Source organism: Orcinus orca, chromosome 1 (genome assembly GCF_937001465.1).
Source record: "Orcinus orca chromosome 1, mOrcOrc1.1, whole genome shotgun sequence".
Taxonomy (NCBI): Eukaryota; Metazoa; Chordata; class Mammalia; order Artiodactyla; family Delphinidae; genus Orcinus; species Orcinus orca.
The window spans coordinates 56708085-56733113 of record NC_064559.1 but is presented as its reverse complement, the minus strand read 5'-3'; the positions used below and the strand labels follow the sequence as shown (position 1 = coordinate 56733113).

The 25029-nt window shown below is 38.5% G+C and overlaps 1 non-coding gene across 1 annotated transcript; it reads left to right on the top strand.

Moving 5' to 3' along the window:
• The first annotated feature begins 9601 nt into the window (after nt 1–9601).
• On the top strand, nt 9602–9708 carry LOC117201328 (U6 spliceosomal RNA). The gene has a single exon (XR_004483333.1). It is a non-coding gene; the product is annotated as a U6 spliceosomal RNA (small nuclear RNA).
• Nucleotides 9709–25029: the final 15321 nt, after the last annotated feature.

The window sequence follows — 25029 nt, the reverse complement described above, 5'->3', positions numbered from 1 at the left end:
GCCCCAAGCTTGAGCCATTTATTTTGTAGTAGCATGCTTGAGGCCTCACCTAGATATTGTATGTTGCTTGATGCCACATAAATCATGCTGGGAAGTTTGGGAGTGGTGGTGAAAGGGAGTGAGAGTCTTTTGCTTCCATGCCAATAGTGCATGTGCAGTCTACAGTTCAGATTGCTTTTTTTATATTTCCACAGTATGAGTTGTAGGCATGCTGGTTTCATTAGTTCAAGGACTGATTAAATTACTCATGGAATCTCTCCCCAGATCAGAATTCCTCTCCCCGTTCTTATTCAACATCATAAAGAAGTCCTAACAAGTGTAATAAGACAAGAAAAAGAATTAAAAGGTATACAGATTGGGAAGGAAAATAAAACCATCTTTGTTCACAGATGACATGATTGTTTATGTACAAAAATCCCAAAGAATCAACAACCAAAAAATGCTTCTGAAACTAGTAAGCAACTATAGCAAGGTTGCAGGATACAGGGTTAATATACAAAAGCCAATTGTTTTCCTACATATTATCAAGGAATAATTGGATTTTGAACTTAAAAGCAAAACATCATTTATTTTGGCACAAATTGAGGGAGAGGGTGGAGAGAGAGAGAGGGAAATACTTAGGTGTAATCTAACTAAATATGTGTAAGATCTATAAGAGGAAAGCTACATGTTCATGAATAGGAACACTCAATATCATTAAGATGTCACTTCTTCTCAACTTTATCTATAGATTTAATGCAATCCCAATAAAAATCCCAGAAAGTTGCTCTCTGGATATTGACAAACTTCCTCTAAAATTTATATGGGGAGGCAGAAGACTCAATAGCCAACCCAATACTGAAGAAGAAAAAAGTTTGAGGACTGAGACTACCTGACTTTAAGACTTACTATAAAGCTACAGTAATCAAGACAGTGTGGTATTGATGAAAGAATAGACATGTAGATCAACAGAAATGTGTAGAGGTCCCAGAAATAGACCCACATATAGCCGATCTTTGATAAAGGAGCAGAGGCAATCCAAAAGAAAAAAAGATAGTCTTTTCAATAAATGGTACAGGAAAAACTGGACATTTACATGTAAAAATATGAATCTAGACACAGACATTACACCATTCACAAAAATTAACTCAAAATGGATCACAGGCTTAAATTTAAAATGTAAAACTATAAAACTTCTAGAAGATAACATAGGAGAAAATCTAGATGACCTTGGGTTTGGTGATGACTTTTTAGATATAACACCTAAAGCAGGATCCATGAAAGAAAAAACTGATAAGTTGGACTTCACTACAATTCAAGACTGTTCTGTGAAAGACACTGTTAAGAGAATAAAAAGACAAGCCATCTGTTGGGAGAAAATATTTTCAAAACACATACCTGATAAAGAACTTGTACCCACACAAAGAACACTTAGGATTCAACAATAAGAAAACAAACAACCCAATTTAAATATGGGCAAAAGATCTGAACAGACATCTCACCAAAGAAGATATACATATGAGAAGCATGTGTGAAGAGATTCTCAACATCCTATGTCACTAGGGAATTGCAAATTAAAACAACAATGAGGTCCTACTACATATCTATTGGAATGGCTAAAATTCCAAACACTGACAACACCAAATGCTGACGAGGATGAGGAACAGCAGGAACTCTAATTTATTTCTGATGGGAATGCAAAATGGTATAGCGACTTTGGAAGACAGTTCCTCAGTTTGTTAAAAAGCTAAACATAATCTTACCATCTAATCCAGCAATAATGCCCTAGGTATTTACCCAGATAACCTGAAAATTCATGCCCACACAAGAACATATACACAAATGTTTACAGCAGTTTTATTCATAATGGCTAAAACTTGAGAGCAACCAAGATGTTCTTTGATAGGTGAGTAGATAAACAAACTGTGGTACATCCATACAGTGGGTTGTTATGCAACGATAAAAAGAAATAAGCTGTCAATCCACAAAAAGATATGAAAAACCTTAAATGTGCATTGTTAAGTGAAAGAAGCCAGTGTGAAAAGGCTGCATACTGTATAATATCAACAATATGACATTCTAGAAAAGGCAAAACTGTAGAGATAGTAAAAAGATCAGTGGTTGCCAGTGATTTGGAGAGGGGAAAAAGGAAGGATTGAATAGTTGGTGCAAAGGGGATTTTTATGGTGATGAAATTATTTGGTATGATACTGTAGTGCTGGATATATGAGGCTATGCATTTTTCAAAACCAAAAAAAAAAAAAAAAAACCCAACTGTACAACACAAAGAATGAACCCTAAAGGAAACCACAGACTTTAATAGTGCATCAATATTGGTTCATCAATTGTAACAGTGTACTCCACTAATGCAAGATGTTAATATTAGGAGAAACTGTATGGGGGTAGAGAGGGGAGTATTTGGGAACTCTCTGTATTTTCTGTACAATTTTTCTGTAAACTTAAAACTGTTCTAAAAATAAAGATTTTAATAAAAAAGCAGGCATTAATTTTTACTAATAGTACTAAATAAATGTTGTGGGAGGAAATATGTCATTGGTTAGTAATGCTTCACCCTACCCATATATATATATTTTTTTGTGGTATGCGGGCCTCTCACTGTTGTGGCCTTTCCCGTTGCGGAGCACAGGCTCTGGACACGCAGGCTCAGCGGCCATGGCTTACAGGCCCAGCCGCTTCGCGGCATGTGGGATCTTCCTGGACCGGGGCATGAACCCGTGTCCCCTGCATCGGCAGGCGGACTCTCAACCACTGTGCCACCAGGGAAGCCCACCCTACCCATATTTTAAAGGGCTTTCATTTTTTTGTGTGGAGCAACATGCCATTTTTTTCTCTTCATAATGGCCTACTGGAACAAGAGGAGAGCTATGTTAGCCTTTGATGGTGTCTCTCTCATGATTTTGGTTTGGATTAAATTCCTTTGATTCACTAGTCTCCCCCCAAAAAAATAAATGGGGGGTTCTCAGTAAAAGGGAGAACCCTTTTGCATATGCATCTAATTTTGCTCCCTCCTGAAACTTCACTAAAACTTAGTTAAAAAAAAATTTAAGGCCATAAACTGACAAGCTGGAAAACAGGAGAATAAACAAAATTAATGACATTTTGTATGCTATGAAGCGGATAGATTGGTGTTTACTGAGAGGAGTCCAGTGAAAACGGATTCCTAAACTAGCAGGGGGAAAGCCAAGAACTAAACTGATTTGCACTGCAGAAATGCTTAAAAAGCCAGGAATTAGCAGGACCAGGTTCCTCTGGAAATAGAAATAAAAGTAGGGGGAATGTTAAAAAAGGAATATTAGTTGAAAGATAATGAAGAAACAGATAGCTAAATTTTATCTCTCACTCTATGCTGCTGATTGATTATCTACTCCCTGCCTCCCACAAAAGACTAGAGCCTTTTTCTTTGTAGAGGGTAAAACAGAGGGTCTCTGATCTGAGGGTCGTCAGTCACAGTTGAATGTGGAGTACTGTACCAAACATGGGAGAATGTGAGTGTGTGAGTCCTAAGTCCTCTTACCACAGTTGACTCCAAAATACTGGCAGTGAGGCCTAGACCTTCTAGGCAGGAGACTGGAAGATCCTTCTCTGGGGATCAGACCAGTCCATAAATAAAGCTAAAGATAAAAATTCAGGGATTCCTTAACAAACAAATCAGCCATATCATTTCACACTAGAACTGAGAGTTGACATGCTCAAAGCTTTCAATCAGCTTTTAGTGTCCTACTCTTAAATATGAGCAAAAAAGCAATTGAGTACCAGAAAGTTGAAGAAATCATATAATAGAAAGATAAAAACCAAAATGAATAAATACAAGAAAGAAAGTTTGAGGAGATAGCAACTAGGCAAGGAGAAAAAGACTTAAATACAAGAGAAGATATTACATTTATGAAACAAGATGCTACATAAAAATAATATTCAGATAGCAAAAATTATTCTTTGGAATGAAAATCATGGTAGCATAAATGAAAATCTCAACAGAAAGCTTGGAAGATCCAGTTGAGGAAATCTTTCAGAGAGTAGAGCAAAAAGAGCAAGAGCTAGGAAATTAGAGAGAAGGAAAAAAAAAAAAATCCAGAGAACAAGTCCAAGAGGTCCAACAACTGAATAATAGGAGTTCCAGACAGAGGGAAATAAGAAAACAATTGAGAAGGAATTAACAAGATGATTTATAAAAATTTCCCAGAACTGAAGCTCATGAGTTTTCAGATTGAAAGATCTCACTGAGTATATATGACCAGGGATGGAAAAAGATCATACCCAGGCACATGACCATGAATTTACACTGGAGACAAAGAGAAGATCCTATAAACTTCCAAAAAAAAAAAGGGAGGTCTCATACAAATGATCAAGAATCAGAATGTCTTTTGCTTTTTCAGAAGCAATACTAGAAGGCAGAAAGCAATGGTGAAATGGCCTCACAATCATGAAGGAAAATTATTTCCAACCTAGAATTCTATACTCAGTATGCATGTAGAGGGGGGAAAAAAGACGTTTTCAGACATGCAATGTCTCAAAAAATTTGTTTCCCTTATATATATCCTTTCTCATGAACTTAATGAATGTTGTGTTCCATCAAAACAGGACATCTGTTGTAGGAGAGAAGTGAAAGGAACCTCCAAGATGTTCATCAAGGGAGATCCTAGGTTGCTAGTTATGCAACAAGTCCAAGCTGGAGTAGGTCAGAGGCCCTCAGACAGAAATATTTAGGAAAATGAAATTAATAGTATACATTAATAAATTTAAATACCTGACAGTTTGACTGAATTAAGGATTAGAAAATTAGCTAAACTTAAATGGAAATTATTAACTCCAGAGAAAGCAAAACATTTTGCAAAAATGATCATAGTTGACTACTGTTCTGAAAACATATATACTCATAATAATATAAACATTATACACTTACCTAGTCAATATATTGTGTTGATGAGGAATGGGAACTGACTGTGTGTGTATGTGTTTAATTGTGATGGAGTGAGGGAAGACAACAGAGAATACCTACAACTGAAAGAACATGATATAGCGATACAAGCATGTTATGTAAAGTATGGAGGTACATATGAAGAAAATCACCTACAGTTGAAAGTCATTTTCTTTGGAAACAGTGGAAGGACTGAGGACTCTTCTTTGTTTTAAATATCTTGTAAAACTTGTTGATTTTTTTAAAAACAAGGATAAAAAATTAATTGATAATCACAACATTTCAGAGATATTATTTAGGATATTGCAATAGTAATTTTTTTTTTTTTACCATGCCTTCTACATAGTGAGTACTCTCAATTGTACTGAATCTTTTAAAATGTGTCAGAAGTTGTTGTAACAAGTCATTACTAGGCTGTAATATCCTTGAGATCAGGGATTATTTCTTATACATTTTTATAGTTCCCTCAGGACATAGTGTGGGATCATTTGCATTTTACTTGTATTAATGTGTAGGATTTTGCATGTTTTAGTCTCATGAAGAACTAAGTCAAATTCCTTCATATTCTTAGTTATAAACAATCCTGAGTTGAATGTTTAACTTTACAAATAGATCGATTATTTTCAGTACTGTGAATCTAAGCTCTGCATTGCAATCAAGAAATCAACCAACAAAAAAATTATCATGGGCAAGACAGTTCACATAGTTCTTTATTAACAATATCACATTCTCTAGGAAAAGAATCTGAGAGGTTGCTCAAGGTCACCCAGAGAAATAGGCAGTACCATCTCTGCAAATCAAACTATTTGCCTAAGCCAAACTTCTGTGATAAACACACTTAGAGTAGGTGTGAGGGAAAAGTCAGAAGGGTTTATCCCACTCGAGATTAACAGGCAGTGTAGTTTCTCTTCAGCTAAAGTGTTGATGGATAAAAGACAAAAACTGGTGTGTAAATTCAGCTTTCATTTTGTTGAAAGGGGATTAAAAATAGAAAGGAATTCTATTTAGGTTTAGACAGTGAAGACTGAGATATAGAAAGAACTTTCATAAAGGAGTGGGATTGAGATATTTTTTCCTACCGAATAGTCCCAATTATGAAGCTGCCAGAATAAGTATCTTGCCTCCTTGCTTGTATTTCTGGTATCTTGATTAATCACATGGCTGTCCTACATCAGCAGTTTTTAATCTATAAATTAACAGCTCCAGAGTGTTAATATGAGATTATCCAGACACTATTTAAAGGGCCAGAGGTAAAGGAAACAAAGGAGCCTCTTCATAGAGGGTATGTGAGTACTTTTCTAGTCCTTAGGTGCTTGGTAATTTCACAAAGTAGATATGGTATATTTGTCAAGCAAATCTCTTTCAACAGATTCTCCTCCCCTCCATTTGTTCCCTCTCATTATAAATGGAGCTTATGCTCTATACCTCCATTAGGGGGCAGTTATTTTAAGTAGAACAATTCTACTACTTTCTGTTTCCTGTATTAATGGTTGTTTCCTGTATACAGTCTTATACCTTGGACATCTTAGGTTGAAAAAAAAAAAACAAACCCACAGAAGAGCATCCCCAGGACTTCAGGGACTATAAATATAATTCAGAAAACTTTTGAAAAAATGACATTTAGGAAAGAGTAAGTGTAAGAAAACTGCATTAATAATTACCACTTAAAAATCTGCCAGGCAGGGAGCTTCCCTGGTGGTGCAGTGGTTGAGAGTCCGCCTGCCGATGCAGGGGACACGGGTTCCTGCCCCGGTCCGGGAAGATCCCACATGCCACGGAGCGGCTAGGCCCGTGAGCCATGGCCGCTGAGCCTGCGCATCCGGAGCCTGTGCTCCACAACTGGAGAGGCCACAACAGTGAGAGGCCCGTGTACCGCAAAAAAAAAAAAAAAAAATCTGCCATGCAGGGCTTCTCAGCAGTGGTTGAGAATCCACCTGCCAATGCGGAGGACACGAGTTCAAGCCCTGGTCCGGGAAGATCCCACATGCCACGGAGCAACTAAACCCATGCGCCACAACTAGTGAAGCCCACGTGCCTAGAGCCCATGCTCTGCAACAAGAGAAGCCACTGCAATGAGAAGCCCGCGCAACGCCATGAAGAGTAGACCCCGCTCACTGCAACTAGAGAAAGCCCACGAGCAGGGACAAAGACCCAAAGCAGCCAAAAATAAATAAATAAAATAAATACATTTATATATAAAAAAAATCTGCCATGCAGAAGATAACCACAAACTAAAAAGGACTCATCTATTAGCTTCTATAATTTTAAATTGATTTTCAGAGATATATCTCCTAGATAAAATCAAAGGAAGCACTCTGCATTTTTAGCACTAAATGCTGCAAGAGTAATTCAATAATAACACTTTGCTATACTTAACACTGTTCTATACTTTAAAAAATGCTTTTTCTCATATATATTTTGAAATAGATAGTGCAGGTATTATTATCATTTATAGATTGGGGAAACTGACACAGAATTTAAGTGATACCCTCAAGACTGCACAATTACACCTTGAAAGGCAGGACCAGAATTCTTCGTCCATTGTTTTGTTGTTTACTATCAGTAAAAACTGTATCTTTGATTAACTACAGGCATTCCCATCTTATAGTTCAGTATATGAAGACAAGACAAAAAATCTCAATGGGTTTGTTCCAGGTCATTCTGTAAGAGAAATGAAAAGCTACAAAAAATACATGAGCACTGACTTGAAATCCTTTGCTCAAATCACTTGATCACAATAAACGTTAAGAGTGAAGGCCAAAGGGTTATACAGAACTCATTGTCCATTAGTCTTCTTAAGGTTTGTCCTCGATAAGAGGTTTCCATCCAAATCCATTTCTTCTTGGCAAACACTTGTCTCCTCTAGAAATATTAAAAACAAAAGAGAGAAAAATTTTCCTGGGTAAATAATGGAAAGGGAACAGTCCATTGTGGTGGACAAAAGTCAGAAGGATTAAATTTTTTACAACCTAAATATAGGATTATGTTTGTCACATAGTTGTAAAAGTTATAACAGGCATAAACTATTTTGTGGCCAAGTAATTAAGGTGGTATTACAGTAACATGCTGTTAATCTGACTTTTAAAACTTAATTTTAAATCAAAGAAACTACTATATACCAGACAAATGGTTGCCTTAGTGTTCTTAAATAAATAATATTAGAGAATTAAAACTAATTTGGATTCTGTAGTGGAAATTGGTCATTATTTGGGCCACCTGAACTGCTTTCCTATATTTAGAGAATTCCTCACCGTGTTAATCTTGGTGGTGAGCGAAGATACCTCCCATAATGGAAATGGAAGATGTCAGATAGTCACTTTCTCTCCCTCCCTTGCAGCTAAGGTGAAGGCATGTGACCTAGGCTTTTCAATCAGACATCTACTGGACTTTTGACTCAGCCCTGAAGATACAAGCAACAGTCTCTCTCTCTCTCTCTCTCTCTCTCTCTCTCAACCTACTGACAGGAAACATTTCTGCAATCTACAGTTTCCAATGTAGAGGTGGTCAAAGGGCAGACTGTGTGGTCTAGTGCCTGATGTCCATGGCGCTGGCTGCGGTGGGGGGTGGGGGGCTTGGGTAGGGGGAGACCATCTTCTCACAGTTTGCCTAGCACTACCCAGTTTTAGCATGGAAAACTCTGAATCTCTGGAAACCATTCAGCCCCAGGAAAACCAGGACGGTTGGTTATTCTAGCCAGCTTCCTCATCAGATCAGTTCTGTGGGTGGTTTATTCCTCCTGCTTAGCTTCAAGCCTAGTTTTTCAAGCCCTCCCAGCAATTCTGTAAGCCACCCAATATCATTTTTAAAGATTATGGAAGTATAACCCAATGTCCTTTTAATCCACTATTGATCTGCTTAAATCGTTGAGAGCTGGTCTCTATTACTGCTACCAAGATCTTTGACCGAAACAGATACTTCTGTGTGTCAGCAGTTTGGAAACCTGCATTTCATGATGACCCTATGATTTGATTTGGCTCATAGGTTTATTACAGACACTATTTGATGTTAGTGAATTTTTTTTTAACATTTTGAAAAGTGCTGCAAAAGCATCAATAATGATTATTCTTACTGTATTTTTGAAATCCTGAGATGTTTCTGATGGTCGAGACTATTGTGAACCATTTTCCCTTGGTGATGAGATAAACAAACATTGACAGAAGTAAAGTTGCTGCCAGAAAATGTTTGAATTTCCCTACTCTATCTCATCCCGTACCCCCAAATTTATGAATGCTTATTTCTCCAGATGAAGAATTTTTAAAGCCCCCCAAAATAGAAGCAAATGGTGACCTAAAAATATCTCTGCTCATTTATTCATTTTTGGAGCATATATAAGAGTTCTTTGTCATTTCTCCTGATAGACATCCCTCCTGAACATATGCACTTCTCATTCAGCTTCACCTTCAGGACATCTTCATACTCCTGCACTCATCCTTTGGAGAGAAAACCTTCAGTGAGGATACTCCTGTTCATAAAATGGTCATTAAGATGTTAGGGCTTCCCTGGTGGTGCAGTGGTTGAGAGTCCGCCTGCTGATGCAGGGGACACGGGGTCGTGCCCCGGTCCGGGAGGATCCCACATGCCGCGGAGCGGCTGGGCCTGTGCGTCCGGAGCCTGTGCTCCCCAACAGGAGGGGCCACAGCAGTGAGAGGCCCGCGTACCACACACACACAAAAAAATGTTATTATAGTGCTTACTTTGACAGCATATATACTAAAATGGGAACGATACAGAGAAGATTAGCATGGCCCCTGCGTGAGGATGACATGCAAATTTGTGAAGCATTCCATAATTTTTAGACTTATCATAGTGACCATTTCAATATATATGAATATATATAATTACTATGTTGTACACCTGAAAGTAATATGATATTGTATATCAATTATACTTCAATTAAAATGTTATTACATAAACAGTACATCTTTATTAAAGAAAAATAGAAGATACAAGAAGACAAATAGAATAAGCATCCATAATTCTGTCACTGAGAACATTTTGGTATTTCATTTTTTGTAAGCATTCATGTCTACAGCTATAGAATTTTTAAAAATTTGAGAGGTCAAACTATACATACTATTTCAGAACTTACTTTATTATTAGTATTATGAATTTCTTCCCATGTATATGCATATAGATATTTTAAATGACTGCACATTTTACAATGTATAGAAGTATCATCACATTCATTAATTAACTCTGGGACATTTTCAGCTTTGTAAACAATACTATTGAAATTATATATCTATCCTTGAGCATTTTTCTGATTATTTCCCCAAAATAAATATTAGAAGTAGAATTTTTACATCAGTTGCTCTGCTCATTTTTGAGATTTTTCTTATATTTTTTCCAAAGTGCGTCCCAGAAAAGTCATGGCTTTTATGCTCCCACTTGTCATCTGTGAGACTACATTCTTCTACCCTCAACAACACTGAGCATTATCATTTTTTAAAAAAATTATTTATTTATTTTTGGCTGTGTTGGGTCTTCATTGCTGTGTGCAGGCTTTCTCTAGTTGCGGCGAGCGGGGGCTACTCTTTGTTGCAGTGCACGGGCTTCTCATTGCAGTGGCTCCTCTTGTTGCTGAGCACAGGCTCTAGGCTCGCGGGCTCAGTAGTTGTAGCGCACGGGCTTAGTTGCTCCGCCGGCACGTGGGATCTTCCCAGACCAGGGCTCGAACCTGTGTCCCCTGCATTGGCAGGCTGATTCTTAACCACTGCATCACCAGGGATGTCCCTGAGCACTATCATTTTTAAAAATTTTTGTTAATTTGATAAACAAAGAGATTATCTCATTTCTTCTTTTTAAAACTATCTGCTCCTATCAAGATGCCCATTTTCCTCAACGTGAATGTATGATATTAATCACTTCATTCTGTCATGAAATGCAAAGAAGTAAACCAAAATTCTGAAAATGTATCATCCCCTCCAAGAACTGTCATTATTTCTTTTGTCACCATCACCCAGTTATTTAATTTTCACAAATTACTTCCTCCCTGAAATAGCTTTCTAGTTGACTTTCACTCTTTGATTCCCTTCTCAAGTCCTTAGATTTTTAAAATTTACTTTCTCTTATCCTATGAAGTACACTATTTTAAATACAGGCACTTAGGAGTTTATACCTTGTACAGGAAGAAGTCAAGCAGGTAGTACCAAAATGCAATTAACCTAATCCATTTTCTCTTTAGGTTAAAAGTATTGTCTCCCTTTCAAAAAGAAAGAACATCTTTTGTCTTTTTCTTCTATTTGAGGACCATATAAACTATTAAGTAAAATAGTTACAATGCTGGTATTTGTCATAAGGTGGGAGTTTAGAGGAAGTATAATCAGTATCTTTGGGCTTCCCTGGTGGCGCAGTGGTTGGGAGTCCACCTGCCGATGCAGGGGACACGGGTTTGTGCCCCAGTCCGGGAGTATCCCACATGCCGCGGAGCGGCTGGGCCCGTGGGCCGTGGCCGCTGAGCCTGCGCGTCCAGAGCCTGTGCTCCGCAGCGGGAGGGGCCACAACAGTGAGAGGCCCGCGTACCGCAAAAAAAAAAAAAAAAAAAAATCAGTATCTTTGCAGCAGTATTTGCTGGCTGTTTCCCAACTACTTCACTGATTTTGCTGACCCTCACGTCCACTATTGCCTCAAAATCTATCATCACCCACTTCTAAAGCCTACCTGGTAGGCGTTGCTGGCTGCTGTTAATATCTGTCACACCAGAGAGAGGAGAATGGGCGAGAGACTCTTCAGGGGATCTTAGTTGGCTTCTATATGTTAGCTCTATTTTTAACTCTCTGCAATCAACGTTGATGACATTAGACATTTGCTTAATCTCAGTGCTGTCAGTCACCTTTTCTTTGGCTTATTCCTCTCACACCTTAGAGCCTTCCCCCAAACTACACCCTACGCTCAGAGTGACCATATGCTCTCTTTTTCTGGAGAGTCCCAATTTCAAATATTCTGTCGTATTGCCAAATCAGATGTCAGACCATATGCTTCATATTTTCTTTGGGGAAATATATTCACCTATCTATGCATCAGTTCCCTAAAAACTCTGCTCATCAGGATTTCTATTGGTTTTGCCAGACAGTTTATGGGAAATGTTATTAATCCAAAATGCAGCTCAGATGTCTTCTCCTATGGGAAGCATTCCTTCAGAGCCTTCCTTCCTTAGATGTCGCTCATATGTGCTCCCAGAGCTGTCTAGTCTTCCCTCTGTAGGGCACACCCCAAACCTCAGATTTCCCTCACCCACTCATTAGAATCGCCTTCCTTGGTATATTTGGGAAAATGAAGGGTAAGAGGTGTTGCATCACATGTATTACAGATTTACCCACATGCTCTCTGCTGCTCAGAAAGGCATTCTCTGTCCTATTAGAAAACACTCTTCATTTTTCTGCTGCTAATGGATTGTTTGAATCATAGATTAGAGCCCACAGCCTCCTTCCCCCTCCTGATAGTCTGTGGATCTGAGCATCTCCTAGCAGCACATTTCCCCACCTTGCGTGTTTCAATCTAGAATAACACCATGGAAAAGGCATGGGGGTTTCGGGTACACTTTCTACTCTAGGTCCAGCTGCATAGTCTAGGATCTAGAAAGAACTTTGGTATTCTAAGGAGTTAGGAGACAATCATCAGTTAAAGCACACATACACACATTGATCTCCCAAGGACAAACGTCAATTTCCAGAGCAGAATTAAATAAAATTCTAGAAAATGCAAACTAATCCTATATGACCGAAAGCAAATTAGAGGTTGATTAGGGCAGAGGTGGACAGGGAGAGGCAGGAGGGAGGGCTTAAAAAGCGGCAATGAGAAAATTTAGGGTGGGGCTTCCCTGGTGGCGCAGTGGTTTAGAATCCACCTGCCAATGCCGGGGACACGGGTTCAAGCCCTGGTCCAGGAAGATCCAACATACCGCGGAGCAACCAAGCCTGTGCGCCACAACTACTGAGCCTGCCCTCTAGAGACTGCGAGCCACAACTACTGAGCCCACAACTACTGAAGGCTGCTCACCTGGAGCCTGTGCTCCGCAACAAGAGAAGCCACCGCAATGAGAAGCCCGTGCACCTCAAAGAAGGGTAGCCTAGCCCCTGCTCGCCACAACTAGAGAAAGCCTGTGCACAGCAACGAAGACCCAACACAGCCAAAAATAAATAAATAAAATAAATAAATTTATTAAAAATATATATATTAAAAAAAGAAAATTTGGGGTGATGGATATGTTCATTATTTTGATCATGGTAATAGTTTAACAGGTAATAGTTTCATATATACATATGTCAAGAGGTATCAAATTGTACACTTTAAATATGTACAATTCATTCTACATCATTTCAATCTTAATAAAGCTATTAAATTTTGGAGGAAAAAGAGTTAAAGGAGGCTGTCTCCCTGTCCTCACAAAGGCCTAAAAGTGTTTCTTCCCCATAGGTGAAGGGTAAGGCATGTGGCTTTCAGTTCAGGTAGCCAGGCTTGGGCCAGGTACCTGGCCTAGCCTTCTGATGATGCCCTGGATCTCTTCAGAGGAACTTTTTTGGGGCCAGCTGAGATTCTTCACTGTGTCTTTAAGTGGAGCTGCCTCTTACTCCTCCTTCCTAGATCCTCATTTGCTATTCTGAAAGCAAAGATAAGAATGGATGGGTTGAGGCTTCTGGCCCCGGGCAGATGAGGAAAAAAATTTATCAATTGATTACACTGAATGGAGTCTATATACTTTAAGATTGTTATTTTCATTTGTTTGATAAGCATTTACTGAGCACCCACTAAATGCAAGATGTTGTGGACATATTTATTGAGCAAGTTCCCCACACCTTGAATGTGGGCCTTGTGATTTACTGTGACCATTACAATGTGGTAGAAGTAATATTGTGTGCCAGTTCTTAGCCTAGGCCTTAAGAGCCCTTGTATGCCTCTACTTTCATTCTTACAATCTTGACAGTCCATGGGCTGAGCCCAGGCTAGTCTGCCAGAGGATGAGAGACATATGGCTCAGTCCCGCCACCCGCCCAGCTGACAGCTTGCTAAGCCCCAGAAGCAGGACCTTTTAGCTGCCAGGCTCTTGACTGCAGATGCGTGAATGAGTCAAACTGAACCAGAAGAGCTACACATGTAATCCCAGCCCAGATTGCTGACCCATAAAACCGTGAGTTAAAGAAATGGTTGTTTTAAGTCTTACACATGCGCGCACACACACACACACACACACACACACACACACACACACACACTTCCTATTCTTACCGTTAGTGCTTGAGTGACTTAGTCAAATTATTTAACCTGATTGCGCCTCCGTTTCTTCATTTTTAAAATGACTATAAAACATACCTGGCTCATGGGGTTGTCGTATTATTAAATGAGATAGCATTTGTAAAGTGCCTTACCTAGCGCTGGGCATGTAGTATGTATTCAGAATATGGTAGTAGTGATTTTTTTTCCTTTTTTTTTTTTTGGCAATGATTTTCCAAGTCAGGACCCATATCTTACTCATCTCAGGGTCTTCTTCATAAAAGGAACTCAGTAAATGTGACTATTTGGGGGAACTATAGTAAATTCAATGAGTATTCTGACTATAATCTTCTTAAGATAGTACCATATATTTACCTAAAAGGCAGGAAGAAATCATCACCTCTATCACTGTGATTTTAAAAGCAAACAAACAAACAAAAATCTTAGTTGTCTTCATTTCCTTGAAACTCAGGATTGATACTGTATTGCTCACTCCTTATCTTCTTGACCCTATCAGCAGCATTCAGTTCCAGCTGATAATTCTTTCTCCTTGAAACACTATCTTCATTTGGCTCCCTGTACACCCACACTTAATCTGATTTCCCTTCTACTCCACCAGCCACTCATCTGCAGTTTCCTTTGAGAGTTCGTCCTTATCTCTTAAGCCTCTAAATGTTGAGCTGCTCTAGGGATCAGTCCTTGATTCTTTTCTCCATTTCTATTCCCTCTTGTGATGATCTCTTTTAGCCTATGGCTTTAAATATTGTCCCTCTATACTGGCGATCCCAAATTTATATATCTGTTTCAGGCTTCTCTCCTGAACTTCAGTCTCATAAATCCAACTTTGTATATCTAAGTGCCTACTTGACATCTGTATTTGGTTATTTAATAGGCACCTGGAACTTTATGCATCCAAAAATTAACTCCTGATTCTGTCCCCTTCTATTTCCTCCTAAAATTTTTCCTATCTCAGTATGCAACAACTCCATCTTTCTAGTCTTCTCTACTGTTAGAAGAACATAAAATGCAATTCTCCTGGGGTATTTCCCAATGTTCTGCTTCATATTACGCATAGCAGCCAGGGGTGAAGAAGGGGAGATGAATTGTGACAGTTACAACAATTCTCAGAAGTTGTCAATCTCAGCTTGAGCCCATTCATGATCCTCTGCCTCTGCAGCAAAATTCCCCAGTCCTGGGCTTCCCTGGTGGCGCAGTGGTTGAGAGTCTGCCTGCTGATGCAGGGGACACCGGTTCGTGCCCCGGTCCAGGAAGATCCCACATGCCGCGGAGCGGCTGGGCCCGTGAGCCATGGCCGCAGACCCTGCGCTTCCGGAGCCTGTGCTCTGCAACGGGAGAGGCCACAACAATGAGAAGCCCATATACCGCAAAAAAAAAAAAAAAAAAAAAAAAAGAAATTCCCCAGTCCTACTTTGCTTTTCCTTCTGGTCATTCTAGGTGTCAGGACAGATACTATGATAAACTGATTAGTTTTAAGGTGATATTTTTCAACAAGGTTTGTGTCATTAAAAATCTTCCTCTTTATTAGTGGGTTTCCCTGCTGGTACCTTAAAACAAGCCACTTTTCCTTGCTGAATTATTCCAAGATAATATGTACATATTAACAGAAACCTTCAGTGTCTTTAATTCAAAGTATAAACATTAGCCACCATAGCATGACCAGTTGAGAATATATTATCGGGCAAGATAGTTTTTGGTACCAGTCAAAAATATTATACTTGGCCATCTACTTATATTTCTCATAAACAAATTCCCCCTCTACATGGAGGCTAGTTCTGGCTCAAAAGTATCATTTTAACATTATTCTATCTTCTTTCCTTCTTAAGAGTTTCATATGCAAGGAGCCTAATTCTTTTTCTGGAAGAGTATTCCTGAATGAAATGTAGTCTCTTCGCTTTTTCATAGATTTATCTAGAGTCTGGAAGATTACTCAAAAGAGGGGTTAATCTGCATGGGTTGGCTTACATTACATAAAATTTCAAAATTACTTTCCATCCACTTTCTTATTAATTCCATTACTATCCTAATTCTAATACTATTTTATCCCAATTCTATTACTATTATTACCACCACTGCCTTTCATCCCTGCCATGAGCTGGGACCACATCCTTCCAAACCGATTATTGGTATAGCTTCCTAACAGATTCTCTGACTCCCTATTCTTTGCTCTGATTCATTATGCATTCCTCTATTAAAAGAAACAAACCCTGATTATCGAATCTGGACTACTTTTTCTTCCTTTAATCCTTTCTCTTTTGCTTTGTATAAGACTTTACAATTTTCAAGGAGTTTTCTTATTTATTATATTGCTTAATTCTTATAATAATAGCCCTGTAAAGTATTATTAATCCTCCTTTAACAGACAAGGCAGCAACACATGTAGAGAGTAACTATTAGCTAAGAAAATCACATGGGCAATGTATATCAGATCCACAATTCAAACCCAGATCTTTTTTTAAATTATAGTTGATGTACAATATCTTATAAGTTACAGGTGTATTATATAATGATTCACAATTTTTAAAGGTTATACTTCATTTATAGTTATTATAAAATATTGACTATATTCCCTGCATTGTACACATACTCCCGGATCTCCTTGTTCCAACTTGAGCATTTTTAAAAATAGAGACGCTTTTTTATTTGACCCAAACTGAATCATTCAAATTCTCCATACCGGGAAATTGGAAATGGTTTACAGAGACTCTGATAAGTTATTGGAAACTAGTGCTAGGAGCTAGGGTGGGCTTTTTCCTATATACATATTCTGGCGTTTACTTCTTGGAGGATCCAAACTGACACACCAGGGTGGAGAGAAAGAGAAAAGAAATAGACAATGAAAAATAGGAATGAAGGAAAGAATAACCTTGGTTCTTAACTTTCTAGTTCCTGGTTCCACACACTTGTGTGGCCCAGATACATTTGCTACCCATTCTTAAATCTGTGAGAAATTTCTTTTTAAGCAAATTCTGATTTAAACATTATCAAGTGGATTTTTGCTCTTGCTGCCAAATGATATCTAAAACATGTTATTCTTGGGAGTTTCCTGGTGGTCTAAGTGGTTAGGATTTGGTGCTTTCACTGTCGAGGCCCGGGTTCAATCCCTGGTCAGGGAACTGAGAACCTGCAAGCCACGTGGTGTGGTCAAAAAGAAAACAAATAAACAAAAAACAATAAACCACTAAATCTTAAAAAAAAAAAGTTATTCTTTCCACCCATGTTTTCCCTTCTTACCTCCATGTCTTTGTTCATGACATGCCTTCTGCCTGGAAACTTTCTTATTCTATTCTCTCTCTTTCAAAATTCTGCCATCCTTCAAGTCCCAGTTGAAATACCATGTCTCTATGTCTTCCTTAATGACTTCTTTGTTCATTCCTGGAAGGAACAATTACTCTGTGTAACTATAGATTCAATTTATATCAACAGTATAATACTCATCATAAACTGCTTTATAGAATTATTTGTGTGTATGTCTCATCTGGCCTACTGATGAGGAAACCTCTTGAGCGTAGAAAGCATAGCATATTAATTTTTTGTCCCCACACTGAGCCAACACAAGGCAGTTATTCAAGTATTTGTAAGAGGATATACAATGAATGAATATACAAAGACCTTGACCCATGCAGTTCTAAAAGGGACTGAGGCCTAAGGTACATCTGGATGTCAAAAGTGGAGCCATCTGTGATATACACCTAACTATTCTCACAAAGTCAGTACCAATGGATTTTCCTATTGGCTTATACTATGTTTGGAGTGAGATAATAAAATTACTGACCTAATAGCTATTTAAACTGTTGGTGCCTCAAGACAGAACAGGGGTGAGATGAGTCAAAACGGTTAATAGCCTCCTAGATGCAAAGGGAAAAATTTAGCCCAGAATTTCCTAAACTGCGTTCAGTTCTGAGATAAGAAACAATAGCCATTTATTATAGAGCTTATGGTTGTATAGTGAAAATATTGATGATGACAGTAATATTGATTTCTGAATTTATTTAGTATTTGTGTCAATAATTTCTGTACACACGGGCTTCCCTGGTGGCGCAGTGGTTGAGAGTCCGCCTGCCGATGCAGGGGACACTGGTTTGTGCCCCGGTCCGGGAGGATCCCACATACTGCGGTGCAGCTGGGCCCGTGAGCCATGGCCGCTGGGCCTGCGCATCCAGAGCCTGTGCTCCGCAACGGGAGAGGCCACAACAGTGAGAGGCCCGCGTACCGCAAAAAAAAATAATAATAATAATAATAATTCCTGCACACAGAAACAATATTAATTCCAAATGTGACTGGCAATTATGGTTAAGAAGATAATATTTTATCTATCACTACACATATACATATGTCACTATGGTGAAACTACTTTATAACTATTAGATTTTTATTACAATGCATTTTTAATTAAAAATTTATTTTTTATTTTTTGGTCTTGCCACACAGCATGCAGGATCTCAGTTCCCCGACCAGGGAATCGAACCTGCTCCCCCACATTGGAATTGTGGAGTCTTAACCATTGGACTGCTGGGGAAGTCCCTAAAATGCATTTTTAAACATTATATGGCTAATATATATATGTATTTTTTTTTTTTTTTCCGGTACGCGGGCCTCTCACTGTTGCAGCCTCTCCCGTTGCGGAGCACAGGCTCCGGACACGCAGGCTCAGCAGCCATGGCTCACGGGCCCAGCCGCTCCGCAGCATGTGGGATCTTCCCGGACAGGGGCACGAACCTGTGTCCCCTGCATCGGCAGGCAGACCCTCAACCACTGCGCCACCAGGGAAGCCCTATATGGCTAATACTTTTTAAACTCTTTCATGAGATGGTTTGTACCGTGAGCAGTCATAGCTCACACCCTCAACACGCTTGCTCTTCTCTCCTTTGGTATTTACTTGGCAAAACTCTAAGCCTGCTGTAATACAACTTCCCACCTCCTCAGTGCCTGCACCTAATCAGCTAGAGAAAAAAAAGTCATCATGCTGACTGGACTCACTTTAAAATTATGACCTCAAGTTTCAAGTGGATTCTCAGTGTTACCCAGCCATTCTTTACATTTCCCCAGTCATTTGTCTCTCCCATTCTTCCAGATGACGCCATTCCCCTCAAGAATCTTCCTCCCTTCTCCCTCTCAGCTGATGACCTTGCTTTTTATTTCTGAGAAAAAAGCAGCAGTCAGAAGGGAACTTTCACAGCTTCTCACCACTAATTCCACCCACCTACTTGCATTTCACCTTCCCTCCTATTATGAAGGCTGAACTGTTCCTGTTTCTGTTTGAATCCAAACTCTCCTCTTGTGCTCTGGGTCCTACCTCCTTTTGCCCATTCAAGAACTTTGCTCTTAAAATTATCCCATCTCTTTCCTGTATCAATTTTTCCCTCCCTGTAGGATCATTAACACTAACATACAACTATATTTAATATCTCTTAATAAAAGAAACCCTCTCAATCTCACAACCCTCTTTAGACACTCCCCCATTTCTTTACTCCTCTTTACAGAAAAACTCAGAAGAATTTTTCATATGTGCTGTCCCATATCATTAACTCTCATTCTATCTTGAATTTACTCCAATTACATTTTTTCCCCTCACCATTTCACTGGTAGTACTCTCATCAAATATACCTTTGCTCTCCATATCACTAAACCCAATGATAAAATCTTCTTCATTATGCTTCACCTTTTAGTAGTATTCAATGCAGTTGACCTTTTTGGAACACATTCTACTTTGGCTTCCAAGAAACTTCTCTCTCCTGGTTTTACCCCATCTCTGGATCCTTCTTCACACTGCACTTTTTTTGTTCCTCCTCATTATTTTGACAAGTAAATGTCAAAGTTGGAGTTCCCCCAAGGCTCAGTTCTCCTCTATCCTCATTTCCTAGGAGATCTAACCAGTTTTTTGGCTTTGCAAACTATATATATGACTTTTCCTCTTTCTTTTACTTCCTTTTCCTTCCCAAAGCCATTAGGTAGGATAGAGCAAGGCTGGCATTGGGTCTGAGTTGGGAAGAATCAGAGAGCTCAGAGAGGAGTTTGGGGGCCATATGTGAAAGGAGGTGCCTATATAAGAGGACTGTCTAGTATGGATAGTCATAGACTGATTGAAGTGAGGAGGGCACCCATGCAGAGGGGCAGCCTGAAATGGGCTATTAGGGATCCATACAGAAAACTGGCCATGCATGAGGAGTCAAGGCCTCAGCAGTATGAGGAGGACATTCATATCGTAGGGGCAGACAAGAGTTGTTGTCAGAGCCTGAATGGGTGAGGAGGATTATCTATGTGGAAAAAAGGAGTGGTGGTGACTCTGGCAGGGAGTTGATTACATAAGTAAATACATTAAAAAGTTGGAACCAGGTTTCCCACTATCAGATGGAAAAAGAGAAAACTAGAATAAACATTGTGGTGTTGGATTATTATTGGAGGTATTTGTGTGAATTCATGATTATATATCCAGATAGATGATAGATAGATACATAGACAGATATAAATAGATATAAAATAAATATAGATCTAAAAGTGTATATGTGTTTTTGTACCTCTATAGTTTCTAGCTCTGTCCACTGAAAGGGCCTGAGAGTAACAACACCCCAATACAATTGAGCACATCTATTCCCCAGATTTTGGCTTCTAAATACCATTCTCCACAACTGTAACCAGGCTTCTTGGAGAATTGGCTGATTCCAGTACTGGTGCAGCAAAAGTGCAAGATAAGCTTGGAACATCTTGCTGAGCCAGAAAGCAAAGTGCTCCAGGTATGATGGTGGTGGTGGGGGGTGTATATCACAGAATCCAGCCTGAAAGGTCTCCATGGGCAAATCTGGTCCATTTTGAGCATTAAATTAAATATGGGCAAATCTGGTCCATTTTGAGCATTAAATTAAATATTGATGGAAATAGATTACAATCCATTACATAAAATAAGAAACCACGAGTTGATATATGGAAAGCTTTGACTAAGAAAGAAGGGGAGGACTTTGAAGTAATATCCCTCAAAAGGCAGAGTTTTAGGGGTGAGTAAAGGTGATTATATTTTATGCTGGTTAGAGAAAAAAGTAATAAGGTAATCATGCCAGAGATACAAGTCTATTATATGCCTGCACGTTTTCTTTTCTTCTTTCTGTTTATCCACTTAGAAAAAAAGAAAAATCTTTAGACAAGAGAAAGTTAAAATATGTAGAAGCAGCAACACATATATCAAGAAGGGCTTTTGATTCTTAAAGAGGTGCTTGATTTTAAAGAGGGCCACCCATGGACATATATACACTACCAAACATAAAATAGATAGCTAGTGGGAAGCAGCGCATAGCACAGGGAGATCAGCTCGGTGCTTTGTGACCACCTAGAGGGGTGGGATAGGGAGGGTGGCAGGGAGGGAGACGCAAGCGGGAAGAGATATGGGAACCTATGTATATGTATAACTGATTCACTTTGTTATAAAGCAGAAACTAACACACCATTATAAAGCAATTATACTCCAATAAAGATGTAAAAAAATAATAAAATAAAGAGGGCCACCAAATATGTATTCTGAAAGATTTTTTTACTCTGAGAGGAAGAATTTAGGATTTGTTAGAGGAAGGTTTCTTCGTTCTGAAAGTATTCATGGTGGAGTGGGGAAGAGGATGTAGGAATTCAAAGAAACTACTGATAAGTTACTGATCAGAGAGAAAAATACCAAATTTTACTTTGAATATAATTGTTATCACCAGCTTATATTCCTGTGGTTCTAATAAAGGATTTTATTTTTTTAAACATAATTTTTTGGAAAATATGCTAGTTTTCTCTTGGTTAAACAAGTATCTGAAAAACCTGGCTCTTTGAATCCTGAAGCTGTAATAAATGTAACAGGAAGTTGCATAGGAAATTGTGACTGAAGCACTCCAACGCAACAGGTGTGATTTTTCAGAGTGAAGTACCAGGCCACCAAGTAGAAATTTCAAAGAAATTTCCACTGATTAGATGGTTCTTAAAAACCACAAGGGTCAGACAGCTGGATAGTGAGACTGCATTTGCAAAGAGGCGTTCTTTAGAGAAGGCCATGCTGTGCATCCTAAGCCCTCTCACAAAGGTAAAGGAGGAGAGGGTGCTTGCCCTTTCACTTCCAGCCTAGTGAGTGTGGAATCTTACAGGATTATTCAGAGAACCGTGGTGGGAAGGAAGGAGAATAAAGGACTGAGGTCTGACTACCCCCCACCCCGCCCCGGGAAAATCTAGATGGCCAGAAAGAGATGGCCTGGCAGGTTCTTTGTTATTGGAGAAGATATACCCAATAGTACTGGGACCAGTAAGCTCTCTTAGAGTTTGTCAGGACAAAGGATGCATAAAGCTTCCCACAGAGCAGATGTGGACCACGCAAGGGAGAAAGAATCAGTCCAGAGATCTTTTTGACTACTGTCCAAGAAGAACTGACTAAAACGTCAGTTGGGCTCTAACAGAAAGAACAGAATGGTGTGGATGTCCAAGAAATCTGAGGATAAGGGAAAAGTGGCAGCAAGAAGAATAGAATATATGCCTGTGTCAGGAGTTATTGGAGGAGCTGTGGCTTGATTGGTCAAGCATGTGAACCCCTGAAGATAAATAATCAGTTTTGAACATCTGTGAGTCCCAAAGAATACAAAGTCATCATACTATAATGCCAGCCAATTAAGACATTTCTGCTCCCTTTTCCCTATTCGTTTCCTGTACTCCAACCCAGAGAGTCAGTAACAGCAGCTACTGAGTAGGGAAGAAAGCAAGTAGGAAAGAGAGAAGCAGCTGACCACATTCTGTTTCTCTAAGGCTTTCCTTTCTAAATGTCAAATTGAGGCTGAATTTTGTGATTTAAAGTGATTGTAAGGTAAGTGAGCAGAAAAGTCATGAGACTTGCTGGAATTTTCTTCTTAGTGGCAGAGGGTAAAAATCACCCCTCTGAATTAATTTCAAGAGAACAGTTATGTTTTGACTATATCTCACAAGTCACACTAGCTCAATGTAATGAGTACACAGATTTTCCACTGTACGGTTAGTGGAAACCTTTCAGAACTTGCAGGTTCAGGTTTTAGGAGGAAATAAGCACTGCAAACCCAAATTTATAAAATAAAAAATTTACAATTCCTGTATTAGTTTTATTCACCAGGCACTACAGTAGAATCCTGAAATAAATGAATATAGAATATTCAAACCTTATGGAAAAATAAATGTAAAATTTGAATGAGAAAATTCAACCTCCCTAAGGCAGAGAGAAAATTCAGTGTACTTTCAGTAAAAAGAATATCAAACTCAAATCGACATAAAACATGCATTTTAGCCATGGTTATTAAGACAAAATCATTACTGAAATTCTCGTCCAACCTTCCTGTATCAGCTATCCTAGGTATAATGGGTCTAAATAAAGAATTTCAATTTTAAAGGAATTACAGTATTATGAAACTATTTTAACTATTCTAAAATCATGTGAATCAATGAAGGAGTATGACCTTAAGATAAGGTTTAAGTATTGTAGCAGTGGTTAGATTTAGGTTCAGCTGCAGTGAGTAAAACCAAAAATAAAAAAAAATAATAATGGATTTAAAATACAAGGTTTCATTCTGTATAAATGAAGTTTGGAAGTTGTTGTTCCAGGTGGGTTGGAGGTTCTACAAAGTCATCAGTTCATCACTCCTTCCAGTTCATCTAAACTGTTCCCAGTTCATTACTTCACCATTCCTATGGTGTGCATTTGTACTCTCGTTCAAGATGATTGCTAGATTCAACCACCACGTCTATGTTCAAGGGAGCAGGAGGGATGAAAGGAGAGGAGCCCATTCCTTTTCTTTGAAGATAATTTCTCAGTTACTTCTCTTTTGCCAGAGTACATAGCTGCAAGGGAGTCCAGGAATTGTAATCTTTTAACTATGCACATTCTAATCTTGAATAAATTTGGGATTTTGTTATTAAGGTGGAAAGAGAAAATGAATGTTGAGGCAAGAAGTTAGGAGTCACTGGCATAGAGACAAATATATTTCTTCTAATAAAGTAGCTAGGTCAAGCATTGATTGCTGATAAATTAGAATTATTAATAGAGATCCTTAATTGTATTGTTGATACAATTTTTAAAAAACGCTTGCTTTCTCTATGCAGAGAACATTTCTGTCACTTGCAACCAAAGAAAGTAATTTATGATAGATTATCAGGAAACTCAGTAACTTGTTATATTACTTAAGTTCTCTGTTTCATTGAGAAGAGAAGCATTTCCAAGACAAATGTATGAATGCATTTTCAATTTTTCATACAATAAACATCTACTAAATGTTTGGGTACTAGGGAAAAAAAGACATGATTTTTGTCTTCAAAGAGATAAAATCTAGTGGAGATAGTCATGAAAAAATTTAAAGGTAAGAAAGTGTTATAGGTGCTGTAAGGAAGTATGTACCAGGTGTTGTGGGGATACAGAAGAGAGAGATATTAGTTCCACAAAAGAGATTGAAGGGTATGTATCCAAAGTAAAGCACAAAGTGACAGTGAAATTAAATTAAAAATTATTATGCAATTTTAAATATACCAAACGGCATAGAGAATAACATAACGAACATCACTCACTCTCCATTTATCTTATGAAATAAGATATTATGAATATGATCACAGGATATACTTTTTATGAAAAATACTCAACTTTGTTATGAAGTTTGAAATTATTAGCAATGATGTATATAGGTATAAATATCATAAACAAATGATCTTCCACTAGGGGTTGTTATTGTCATCAAATCAAAGTATAAAGAGTAGTGAGAATCTTCCTGAAATTGGAGAAGTATTAGAGAAAGTGTTGGGAATCTTTTAATATATTCTAAAACAACAGTGTCATTTGATAATTCTCAATTACTTTAATGTTAGACTCTCATAGAACTTTGACATAAATCTTTTTTTCAAATTTGCAGCTTATTTTT